Genomic DNA, 13352 nt, shown 5'->3' on the forward strand with positions numbered 1-13352 from the left:
TGTGTCTTACTCATGTCAAGAACTATATTCATGTATTGAACAATAATAATAATAATAATAATAATAATAATAATAATAATAATAATAATAATAATAGCAATAATAATAATAATAATAATAATAATAATAATAATAATAATAATAATAATAATAATAATAATAATAATAAAAGGCTCAAGATTTCTATACGGGATTTATATAAAAATCAATTAGTGTTGAAGCCATGGTGGTGGTCACAGTATATTACATCCCGGGTTAGCGGCAGTTTTGGTCCGGCTCAAACTAACAGTCCTGAACAAGCATCGAATTCAACTGGCAACAATTCAGGGTTTAAATGACGTGAGCAACTAACCAATTGAACCATAAAAGTTAATTTCACGACAAAAACATTGCCGATAGAAAACACACACACACAAACTGTGGTTTATGGCGTGCAATAAGCACATAAAAAATATTTTGGGAGGTTTTTCATGCTGTTTTTTTTTTAAATATTACTCAAACGTACATTCCTAAAACATTCGACCCTTACGGGTTTATCGCTTGGTTATGATAATAATAATAATGAAAGAACATCTGTAAAAAAGAAGGTGCCATTGTAAAAGACTTGAAAAAGCGTCATCAATCATTTACAAAACGCAATAAGCCTTTCCAAACCATGATAAACCACTACGAAGCGTGATAAACCATTCACAAAGCGTGATAAAGCAATTGCTAAGCGTGATAAACCAATTACAAACCGTGATAAACCTTTACTAACGTGATAAACCATTGATAAAGCTTTCTAATACATTTAAACAACCTCGTCGTCCTTCTCTGTATGTATTTTCCAGAGTATTAATATCCGTCCTGTAATACGGAGACCAGAAGTGACCAGCGTAATCTAAATGATGTCTAATATTTTTTTTTAATATCATGTTAAGCGCTAAACCCATGTGGGTCATTCAGAGCAAGGCGTGGTGGAAGCTTGATCCTCCGTCTGCAGAGACACGCGCTTTGTATCTCTAACTCGCCCAGTTGTCATGTCTAACCAAAATAAAGTGGTAGTGTAGCCTTGGGATTTTTATTGTTCATTCTTTTTGTTATGGAGCCAAGAATTCCATTAGCTTTATTGCCAACACTTCTGCACTCCCGTCTTAAATTTCTGCTAAGCAGAATTCTTATATTTGAAGATAAAAGGTATAAAATAGCGATACGATGGAAAAATAAACACAGATGCAGTATGTCATCCTTTTATTGACAACGTTTCGCCCACATAGTGGACTTTATCAAGTCACAAACAGATCTATCTGAACAGAGAGTACATGAGTATACATAGGGAATATAGTGACTTGAAGAGTCAGGTGAATGTTGATACGGTTGAATCTCAGAAGGAACTGCACCAATTCCGTGCAGGGACATGAACATTTCAGCCCAGGCACTTTAGGTTAGTTGAAAGAGTATCTGATATTGTGCCTAGAACAGTGTCGAACAGACACAGTAATGAATAAAATAACACATGCCATACACTTAGCACGTTTTTATTGGATACATTTCGGTCCTGGGACCTTGGTGAATAAGACAAGTGTGCAACACTTAGGTAACTTTAAAGATGTGTGTGCCCAAAGCCCAGTTTCTCTTTGCGGTATACTACCATCCCTGGGATGCCACCCACAACAGTCAACTAACACCCAGGTACCTACTTACTGCTAGGTGAACAGAGACAGCAAGTGAGACATCCCGTGGTTCGATTACCCTTACCGGTAATCGAACCAGGGGCCTTCAGTATGTGAGCTGAAGGCGCTACCAATTGAGTTACGGGATGCCTAATAAAATGGTGTACATGATAGGTATACAATACCGACAAGATGAAGAATTAGACACATGTGCAACATCTGGGTATCTTTATTTGTAGACGTATCGCCATCCATTGGCTTTATCAATACAAATTCAAGGACATAATAAAAAGGCACCAATATCAGATAGATAAACTATCTTTACTTAAGTGATGTGTTCCAGTAATTATCTATTTGTAGGCACAAGTTCAGTTATGCTGGAGGTATTGTGTATGTGTGTCTGTTAAAGTTTATAAAGTAGCGTACACTCAGGATTGATCTTCACTCTTCCACTGTTAAAGTTTATAAAGTAGCGTACACTCAGGATTGATCTTCACTCTTCCACTGTTAAAGTTTATAAAGTAGCCTACACTCAGGATTGATCTTCACTCTTCCACTGTTAAAGTTTATAAAGTAGCCTACACTCAGGATTGATCTTCACTCTTCCACTGTTAAAGTTTATAAAGTAGCGTACACTCAGGATTGATCTTCACTCTTCCACTGTTAAAGTTTATAAAGTAGCGTACACTCAGGATTGATCTTCACTCTTCCACTGTTAAAGTTTATAAAGTAGCTTACACTCAGGATTGATCTTCACTCTTCCACTGTTAAAGTTTATAAAGTAGCTTACACTCAGGATTGATCTTCACTCTTCCACTGTTAACCACCGCAACATACTTCAGTATACGTGTTTCAGAAGACAGATGTTGGCTCGCCTCTTTATTACGCTGCGTTAAAACAAAAACAATTTCCCCGAGTATGTTGAAAATGGTATAAAATACAGACAAGTTGATGATTAAGACACATGTGCAGCAGTCAGGTATCTTTATTGTTGAAACGTTTCGCCGACACAGTAGACTTCTTCAGTCGGATACAGAGGCAGCAGGTGTAGCAGCGAAGTAAAGATGATGTAATCAGTCTATCAACCTTGGGGACTGACCACCTACATGGTTGATGGACTGATTACATCATCTTCGCTGTTACACCTGTTGTCTCTGTATTTGACTGAAGAAGCCTACTGTATAGACGAAACGTTTCAACAATATACCCATTGGTTGCACATGTCTCTTACTCAGCAATTTTCCTGCGATACATTTCCATGGAACTTTATTTTTTTTTCTTTTTAGATGAAGGCGCTGCAGCATTTATCTTCCTCGCGATATCTTGCGCGGTTTTTGGATGTCTTTTGAGCCAGCCGAGAAGAAAATGCTCCTTCGCACATACCCAGAGTGCTTTAAGAGTAAGCTAATGCACCTTGGGATCTTGCTTGCATACTGAAGCAAAAATCATAATTCAGCTGCGCTGGATCCACACACTCTTGCAGGAACCCTCTCATTTATCACACGGACATCGTACTAACTTTTAAAAACATTTCCAGAACCACAACTTCTTGATACAACGTAAAATTGCTTCAGAATTTCATCTAAAGGTTGTTCTTATAAATTGGACGACACAGGCTTCAACTCAGGGCCAGACGTCCACTTTGTCGTCCAGGGGCATAAGATTTCTTTTCTCTCAGGCGCTGGTAGAGCTTCGCTGCGATAAGAGTCGTCCAGAGTGGTCCGGAACTTTGGTGATAAGGCTCATACTGCCCCTGGATCATCGCAACCCTTCAGCCCAACTACAATAATAAAACTCGGGTAAATAGCATTGGCTCGATACGGCGTAATATGTCAGTGGCTCTGTAAACCCCCAACAAAAAGAGTAGACATTATACTTTTTTTTCACGAATCATTTTTTACATACTAAGAGCTGTTATCTTACCTCAGCTCATTTCAAAACCCAGTCCCGAGGTATACTGTTACCCCCAGGATGCGACCCACACCAGTGGGCTAACACCCAAGCACCTGTTTGTTGCTAGGTGAACAGGAGCAGCAGGTGTAAGAAAACATGCCCAGTGTTTTCACCCGTACTGGGGATCGAACCACGGACACTCAGTGTGTGAGCTGAGTGCGCTACCAACCGAGCTACGGGACACTTGCAAAGGGTGTGGAGAAATTTTCTCCAGGAGGGGAGTATCAGCCCCCTTCAGCCCCTTCAGCCCCTTTCAGCCCTGAGGGGCCAAGCCCTCTCAGAAGGGGCGAGTATCTTGTTTACTGCTAGAGTGAGTAATTGATCACAGATGCCGTATGCGTGGTCAAATGACCTCTGCTCCTATCGGGAGGATTTGAAATCCTTATACAGAGAAGCTAACAAGGAGATGAAAGAAGCAAACATGCCTCTAAGGATGTGGAATACAAATTCAAAGCAATTAAGGGAACTTATCAAAGAAGATTTCCCTGAAACTGAAATTCCTGATTGCAACAATATGCTGGGACTTAATTGGAACACACAGGAAGATACTCTGAGTCTCAAAAAGATAAACAATAAATCATGCAGTACACTCACTAAACGTAGTTTACTGTCAGAGGTATCACAATGTTTTGATCCTCTAGGACTCGTCTCACCAATTACCATAAAGGGTAAAATGCTTATGCAAGATGCATGGAAACTCAAAATTGGATGGGATGAGAACTTGCCTCTAGAAATGAGTCAAGCATGGGATGAAATATCCAAGGAGTTTAAACAACTTCATCAAATTAAATTTCCCAGACAAATAGGTCAAGAGGGAAACAAGTACACATTACATGTGTTCTGTGATGCGTCAACCAGAGGTTATGACGCTGTAGCTTACATGAGTAATGCTGAAGGAAGTACACTAATTACTTCAGTACAGTACCACAATTGGAACTGACAGCACTCTATGTAGGTACAAAATTAGCTGTCTATCTCAACAAAGTACTTGATCATCTCACTATTGAGAAAACCGTGATCTGGAGTGATAATGAGGCAGTTCTCCAGTGGTTAAGAAATAATAAGAGTAAGCTGGTCTATGTACAGAACAGAGTAGCAGAAATAAAAGAGATGCAGAGAGATTATCTCTTTCTCCACGTCTCTACCCAAGAGAATCCAGCTGACATGTTGTCACGTGGTGTCCCACTCAAGAAATTTGTGGATAATAAATTATGGCTCCACGGACCGAACTGGCTCTCTGATGAAAATAACTGGCCTCAGCAAAAAGCTCACATTATGCCAGAAGAAACAGTCTGCTTGAACACAGCAGAAATAAGTTGTGTAAATACTGCAGACACAACAGATATAGTCATTGATGGATCTAAATACTCATCTTTGGGTAAACTCTTAAGAGTTACAGCTCTTGTCTTTAAATTCATTAAAGGAATAAAACCTGATTATGAATATCTTGAACCCATTAAATACTGGGTGAAACTAATACAGAAAGATGTTTTCTCTACAGAATATAAATTTCTAGAAACACAAGATAAATCCCCAAAGAAACCTGTCATGATTAATTCTTTAGGACTTTATCTCGACTCAGAAAAGATTATAAGATGTCGAGGAAGAATTCATAATTCTTCACTACCTAAAGAAGCCATACATCCAATATTGATCCCCAAGAATCATTGGCTAACAAAACTGATTGTGCAAAACGCCCACAGTAACGTGTTACATGGTGGGGTAGCTGACACACTTTGTCATATACGACAATCCTACTGGATACCTCAAGGTCGACAAAGTGTGAAAAAACAAACAAAGGACTGTATTACTTGTCGTCACTACGATATGCGAGTATGTCAGTATCCAGGTCCACCTCCATATCCCTCTGAAAGAGTTTGTCATATCACTCCATTTGAGGTGACAGGTGTAGATTACACTGGACCAATAATTTTAACAAAAACAGTTGACAAAGTTCCCATCAAGGTGTACATCTGTTTGTTCACTTGTACTGCGACTAGAGCAGTACATCTAGAAGTAGCCACTGACATGTCTGCTGAAACCTTTATCAAATTATTCAGAAGGTTTACAGCCAGAAGGGCATGTCCCAGACTGATGATTTCAGACAATGCAACGAACTTTGTTGCTGGTGCTGCTTATATAAGCAAGATCTTTGATCAACCAGAGGTACAACAGATGCTGAATCAACGCAGTTGTCGTTGGAGATACATTCCTCCTAAATCTCCATGGCACGGCGGATTTTATGAAAGAATGATCGGCATTGTAAAACGTTGTTTAAGGAAGACTCTTCATCGTCAAAGAATCGACTTAGAAGAATTCCGTACAGTTGTGACTGAAATAGAAAATAGAGTCAACAACAGACCTCTAACTTATGTTACCGATGATCTGGACAATTTAGAAGTGTTAAGTCCATCTCATTTACTCCATGGCAGAAGGCTCGAACCTGTTCCTCCCATGAATGATAAAGAAATCATAGAGGATCCTACTTATTTCGAACCTGAGCAACTCAGACGTAAATTCAAACACCTTAATAAAGTGATTGAACATTGGGAGAAAATTTGGCGAGAAGACTATCTCACCTCATTGAGAGAACACTTCTATGGAGCTGGTGTTCCTGAAAATCATAAGTCCTTAAGACCTGGTGACATAGTGATTATCGACAATGATGGTCCGAGGTCCCAATGGCCACTTGGAAAAATTGTGACCATATATCCTGATGCAAATGGAATCATCAGGACAGCTGATGTTTTGAGCAAAGGTGTAGTGAATAAGCGGACAATAAATAAACTAGTGCCGTTAGAATTACACAGTGTTGAAAACAAAATTAGTGATTCTCCAGAAACCACACAGACTAAAGCTGTTCAGAAAAGACAAGCAGCAGTGGTGGCGAGTGAGAAAATTAAATTAATGTTAAGTGATGAATAGTTCACCTGCAGCGAACCTCCGTCACCCCCCAGTGTGGAGAAATTTTCTCCAGGAGGGGAGTATCAGCCCCCTTCAGCCCCCTTCAGCCCCCTTCAGCCCCTTTCAGCCCTGAGGGGCCAAGCCCTCTCAGAAGGGGCGAGTATCTTGTTTACTGCTAGAGTGAGTAATTGATCACAGATGCCGTATGCATGGTCAAATGACCTCTGCTCCTTGCAGTCCAGTGTTGCAAAGTTTATTTTTATAAGAGACAGTGCATCTCTTACTTTAGCAGGACAATTAAGGAAAATCCTGCTCCCACTTTATTACCATAGTAAAGATAATGGACATTGTTGTCTATGTTTAAGAGAGCAAGAATCAAACATTCTGCTTTGCTTCATCGAGGAAGTGGCAAGGAAGCAAGGAGTACTAGGTCAGCTTTTTTTTTGTGCTGGGGGCAGTGACGGCATGGAGCGCTGTGGCGTCTTGCAGATTACTTTTGACTCTAGCGAGTGACACTGACGCCAGGATAACCAACAAAGAACACTGATCTGTGCGTTAGTGTGGACAAAGTGTCTCACAAAACACGATAAACACTTACAGAGAAGTGTGATCAACTTCTTAGTGATATTGTGTGAACAATTATTGATGAACAGTGTAACAACGAGTGTTGTGATCCAACAGAGTGTAGTGCGACATTCTTCAAAGAACACTATTCTTCAATCAACTCAACGGATATCAGGGCGTAATTACGGGTCAGATACATATACCCAGGTAAGTGTTCTAACTCGTGATGTACTACTATTGACTGCGCAGTTGAGTATAAAATCGTGAATTAGTCACTTATCATAAACCCCGGTGATATGAGGACCATTGAGTCCACACAAGTAGGTATTTTGTCAGCCATCAGTGAATGAAATATGCTGACATAACACCCCCTAGGGGTAATTTATAATCTTACAAATTATATTTCTTGACAGCCCATGTTGAGATGGTTTTGACAGCTTCTAGACCTCGTCTGCAGGGGCGGCTGTGCAGGCGATGAGTTGTCCTTTTAAGTTAAGTATAAGTCTTTAAACTTAACTGGTAATGCCATTTCTCAACAAAGGGTAAGGATGTATTCCAAGCACATGAACCTACCATAACACTTGAACATCACGAGACAGTGGGAGATTTTCAGAGGCGTTATATGACTTCACAGATTCTAAGTGAATGCAGTCCTAGGACCGAAACGTCTCCAGTCAAGGCGTCATAACGAAAGCGAATACATTCGTATCCATTTCTTTCAAGTTGTTGGCGATCATTTACCTTCTTACCAGGGAATATAGGGTGCTAGAGGCTCGGTACTTCATCTTTTAATCGATATGTAAATACGCTACCCAATTGTGTTCACCACTTATGTAAGAATGACAACAGTGTTCTAGTTGAGAGGAAACAAGAACGTTGAGACATAGCACTAGCTGATTAACGTTAAATAGTAAGGAACACAGGCTATAAGATAATCCACAGTAACAGACCTCATCACACAACACACATGGCTATGTTCAAAGTTACTGTCAGCAGTTAAGTAACTTGCAAATGAGGAAGCGGAACGGCCCCTCGTGAATCCATGCTGAGTGTCACAGATCAAATTATGCTTATCGGGATGGCCTCTTATAATGTCAGCTATAATTGACTCTAATAATTTGCCTACAATTAAGATAATTGGGTGACAATTTGACGGTAACTACTAATCCCCTGCTTTAAAAATGGGAATTACAATAGCCATCTTCCACATATCAGACACTACACCTGTCTGAAGAGACATATTAAAAAGGATAGTTAATGGTTCACAAAGCTCCATTTTTGCACTGTTTAGGAACCCATGAAAAAAAGTTCATCAGGGCCCGGGGATTTATTCTGCTTTAATCAGTCCTGTTTTATTACCATATCCACAGTAATTGTGATATTACATAATTTATTTTCAAAAATTAAAGAAATGTCGTTTGTGTTCTCTTGTGTGAGAACCAAGGCAAAATATTTTCTTGTTTAAATTGGGCACATTCCACTCTCGTTACCAGTAAGCTGCTGTCCACCAGACTCCTGACTTTATATATACTCGTTCTTAGTTATCTGTGTATTAGGACTGAAGAAGTCACTCGTGGCGAAACGTTTCCTCTAATAAATGTCCCGACTACATAAGTGTCTTTTCCCACATCTTGTCAGTATCACTATTTTTCAGTCTGTCTAGAGTTTGTTTTAAGAGACCCTAACCTTATTTTAACCTTTCTTCCATATACCTGGAAAAGGCATTTCGGGTTTGTTTTCGAATCCATATCAATTTAAATTTCATTTCAACTTTAATTTCATAATCTCGTTTAGCTTATCTTATCCCCCTTTATTTTTACCTTCCTCTTAATGTGAATATATTGATTAATAAGATGACCCTTCACTTCTTTTGATACGCCTCTAAATTCCTTTCTTCTGCCCTAAAAGATGTTTGACTTTATCGTTCATCCATGGAAATATAAACACTTAAGCAGTATAATGTGATCCTTCATTGGCAACGTTTCGCCCACACAGTGGACTTCATCAAGTCACAAACAGATCTACCTGGGTAAAGGTACGTGAGCATTTATAGGATGGAGTCAGGATCACATTATACGGTATTTTATGCCATTTATTTCCATTGTTCATCCATTTCGGATAATTTCTGGTCAATCTTATTTTTCTAGATGGAATAAACGTTCTTTGGGCAGCATGCATAGTGTTTAGAAGACTGTCATATTGAGAGCTCTACTCGTTACTCCAGTCCAGAGATGACAGGTGTTTTCTAAGTTCATTGTAATCTGCTAAGCGAAAATCTGAGATCGTTACACACACACACAGAATGTTTCAGAGATGGGACACAGCAACAAGGGGTTAGTAAGTAGGTCCAACTGACCCATGGTAGGTTCTACTGTCCCATGGTAGGTTCTACTGTCCCATGGTAGGTTCTACTAACCCATGGTAGGTCTTATTGACTTAGTTCTGGCAAACAATGAATCCCTTGTTAATAATTTAGAAGTTTCAGAGGAACTGGGTGCTAGCGACCACAAATCAATTACATTTAGAATTGAATGGAAGTATGATAGTAGGGATAACTCAGTAACAGTCCCAGATTTTCGCTTAGCAGATTACGATGGGCTTAGAGAACACTTATCATCTGTTGACTGGGGTAACGAAGAGAGCTATCAATATGACAGTTTTCTGAACATAATACATGCTGCTCAAAGAACGTTTATCCCTTATAAAGAAATTAGATCAAATAGAAATGACCCAAAATGGATGAATAATAGGCTGAAATATCTACTAAGGCATAAGAAAGGAATTTATAGGCGTATCAAAAGAGGCGAGGGTCATCTTATGAATCAGTATATTGACATTAAGAGGGACATTAAAAAGGGGATAAGAAAAGCTAAAAGGGACTATGAAATTAAAGTTGCTAGGGATTCTAAAACTAACCCAAAAAGTTTTTTCCAGGTATGTAGAACAAAAGTCAGAGATAAGATAGGCCCCCTTAAAAATAACTATGGGCATCTTACTGACAAAGAGAATGAAATGTGCTCGATTTTAAATAATTATTTTCTCTCGGTTTTTACACAGGAAGACACTAATAATATCCCGGTAATTAATTTTTATAGTGGATCAGAAGAAGATAAATTATGTAACATCACAGTCACTAGTGAAATGGTTGTGAAGCAGATAGACCAACTGAAGCAAAATAAGTCACCGGGTCCTGATGAGGTTTTTTCAAGGGTTCTAAAGGAATGCAAAATGGAAGTCTGTGAACCATTAACTAATATTTTTAATTTATCTCTTCAAACAGGTGTAGTGTCTGATATGTGGAAGATGGCTAATGCAATTCCTATTTTTAAAACAGGGGACAAGTCGTTACCGTCAAATTACCGCCCAATAAGCCTGACCTCAATTGTAGGCAAATTACTAGAGTCAATTATAGCTCAAATTATAAGAAGCCATCTCGATAAGCATAGCTTGATTAATGATACTCAGCATGGATTCACAAGAGGCCGGTCTTGTCTAACTAATTTATTAACTTTCTTCAGTAAAGCTTTTGAGGCTGTTGACCACGATAAAGAATTTGATATTATTTACTTAGATTTTAGTAAGGCATTTGATAGAGTTCCGCACCAAAGACTGTTGAAGAAAGTAGCAGCTCATGGCATTGGGGGTCCCTTTTCTCCCCTAATAGATGCTTTAACCTCCTGTTAACCCATTTGGGATCGTTATTATTAGACCTAATTTCTCTCTGGGGAATGTATATACTCTGGGCACTGTGTACATTATTAAGAAAACAATCATAAAAGCAGATCCCTTCATATTCATAAGTATGATTATCGTCAATAAAATCATTAGCTAGATAACCCCAATCAAGATTAGACAGATGTTCCCTAAGTCCATTATAATCGGCAGAACGAAAATCGGGGATTTTTACTGTATTATCATTATTCTTGCATTCCCAATTAATGCTAAAGGTGATGGATTTGTGATCACTTGCGCCAAGCTCTTCAGTGATCTCCAGATTATTCACTAGTGTTTCCTTATTTGACAAGACTAGGTCTAGCAAATTATTACCCCTGGTAGGTTCAGTTACACTCTGTTTCAGAAAACAGTCCTGAACTGTTTCCATGAAGTCACTGGACTCTAGATTACCTGTCAAAGAATTCCAGTCAATTTGGCTAAAGTTAAAATCCCCTACTATGACTACGTTACTGTGTCCAGAAGCCCTAACAATTTCGTCCCAAAGAAGTCTCCCTCTATCGTGATCCAAGCCTGGAGGTCGGTATATTACACCTAGAATTAGTTTTTCTTGACCCTCCACGAACTCTACCCAAACAGACTCTGTTACTGCTCCATCTATTTTTATACCTGTTTTTATGCAACAATTAATATTTTCTCGAACATACAATGCAACTCCTCCCCCCTTCCCGTTACATCTATCCACATTGAATAACTTAAATCCTTGAATATTACACTCAGCAGTCATATCCCGACTCTTTAAATCATACCACGTTTCAGTTAATGCAATGATATCAAAGTTCCCAGCACATGCTACCAAACGTAGTTCATTAATTTTATTTCTTGCACTTCGACTGTTAGCATAAAATACCATCATATGTTTTTTCTTCTGCACATTTTTCATATTCATCTTTGTTTTTACACAATTTCTGAAATTATCATTACCCAGAGTTACTCCATGACAGTTACTATAAAGATTCTTAATATCAGAGCATAAGTCAATATATCCATACTCATTATTAATCATTTTTAAACCCATACCTCTAACTAATCCTAGTTTAAAGTCCTAACAACCCCCTCAACTGAGTTAGCAAGAAAACCCACACCTGCCCTGGATAAGTGAACCCCATCCCTGGCATACATGTCATTTCGGCCATAGAAGTTGTCCCAGTTGTCAATGAATGGTACTGCATTATCCTTACAGTGTTTATCCAGCCAACAATTAATACCAATTGCTCTGGACAACCATTCATTACCAACACCTCTTCTTGGCAAAATGCCACATATAACAGGGCGCCCCCCCTTCTTCCTAATCATGTCTATAGCTGTCCTGAACTTTCTAACTAAATCCTCACTTCTACGCTTGCCTACATCATTGCCTCCAGCACTGAGGCAAATAATAGGATTGATCCCATTACCGTTCATGATGTTGTCAAGCCGGCTAACAATGTCCTCCATCCCAGCCCCAGGAAAGCATACCCTTTGTCTCCTACTCCTGTCCTTCAAGCAGAATGCCCTATCCATGTATCTAACCTGGCTATCCCCAACAACAACAATATTCTTACCTTCCTTGTCGTTCGTCGTGACGATACCAGTAGTAGACTCACATTCGTCGGGTAGCACCGAGAATGCGTTGGAGGTTTCCACGGGAGTTTCCACAGCAGTCTCTTTCTTCTTCATCGTTTCTGGCTTTCCATTCGTCTTCTTGATCGTCAACTTCGTCGTCCCCTGCTGTCCAGCCACTGACCACGATCCCTTCTTGACCTGAGGACTCGAAACAGGAGGACTACTACGAATCCTCTTGTTTTCCTCGGTCAATCGCCGTATCTCCATCTTCGCTGCCTTCAATTCTTCCTTAAGTTGCTGGTAAAGTTGCTCGATGGAGGGCATCTTGGTTCAGTCCACGGGAGCAAACAAGACACTTCTTCACAGAGTTAAGTACAGGTCAGCACTCAAAGTACAGGTCACCACTCAAGAAAGTAGCAGCTCATGGCATTGGGGGAAGAGTGCTCTCGTGGATCGAATCATGGCTCACAGACAGGAAGCAGAGAGTGTCCATAAATGGGGTTAAATCCGAGTGGGGATCAGTAACAAGTGGCGTTCCACAGGAATCAGTCTTGGGCCCGTTGTTGTTTATAATATATATAAATGATCTTGATGAAGGAATTACTAGTGATATGAGCAAATTCGCCGATGACACGAAGATAGGTAGGATAATTGATTCAAACGTAGATGTTAGGGAACTTCAGGAAGATTTAGACAAACTCTACTCTTGGTCAGAAAAGTGGCAGATGCAGTTCAATGTAGATAAATGCAAGGTTCTGAAGCTCGGGAGTGTCCATAACCCTAGCACTTATAAGTTAAATAATGTAGAACTTAGCCATACAGATTGCGAAAGGGACTTTGGGGTTGTGGTGAGCAGCAACCTTAAACCAAGACAGCAATGCCTAGGCGTGCGTAATAAGGCAAATAGATTACTGGGATTTATATCAAGAAGTGTAAGCAACAGAAGTCCAGAGGTCATACTGCAGCTTTATACATCATTAGTAAGGCCTCACCTAGATTATG

This window comes from Cherax quadricarinatus, chromosome 7, assembly GCF_038502225.1.
Source record: "Cherax quadricarinatus isolate ZL_2023a chromosome 7, ASM3850222v1, whole genome shotgun sequence".
Taxonomy (NCBI): domain Eukaryota; kingdom Metazoa; phylum Arthropoda; class Malacostraca; order Decapoda; family Parastacidae; genus Cherax; species Cherax quadricarinatus.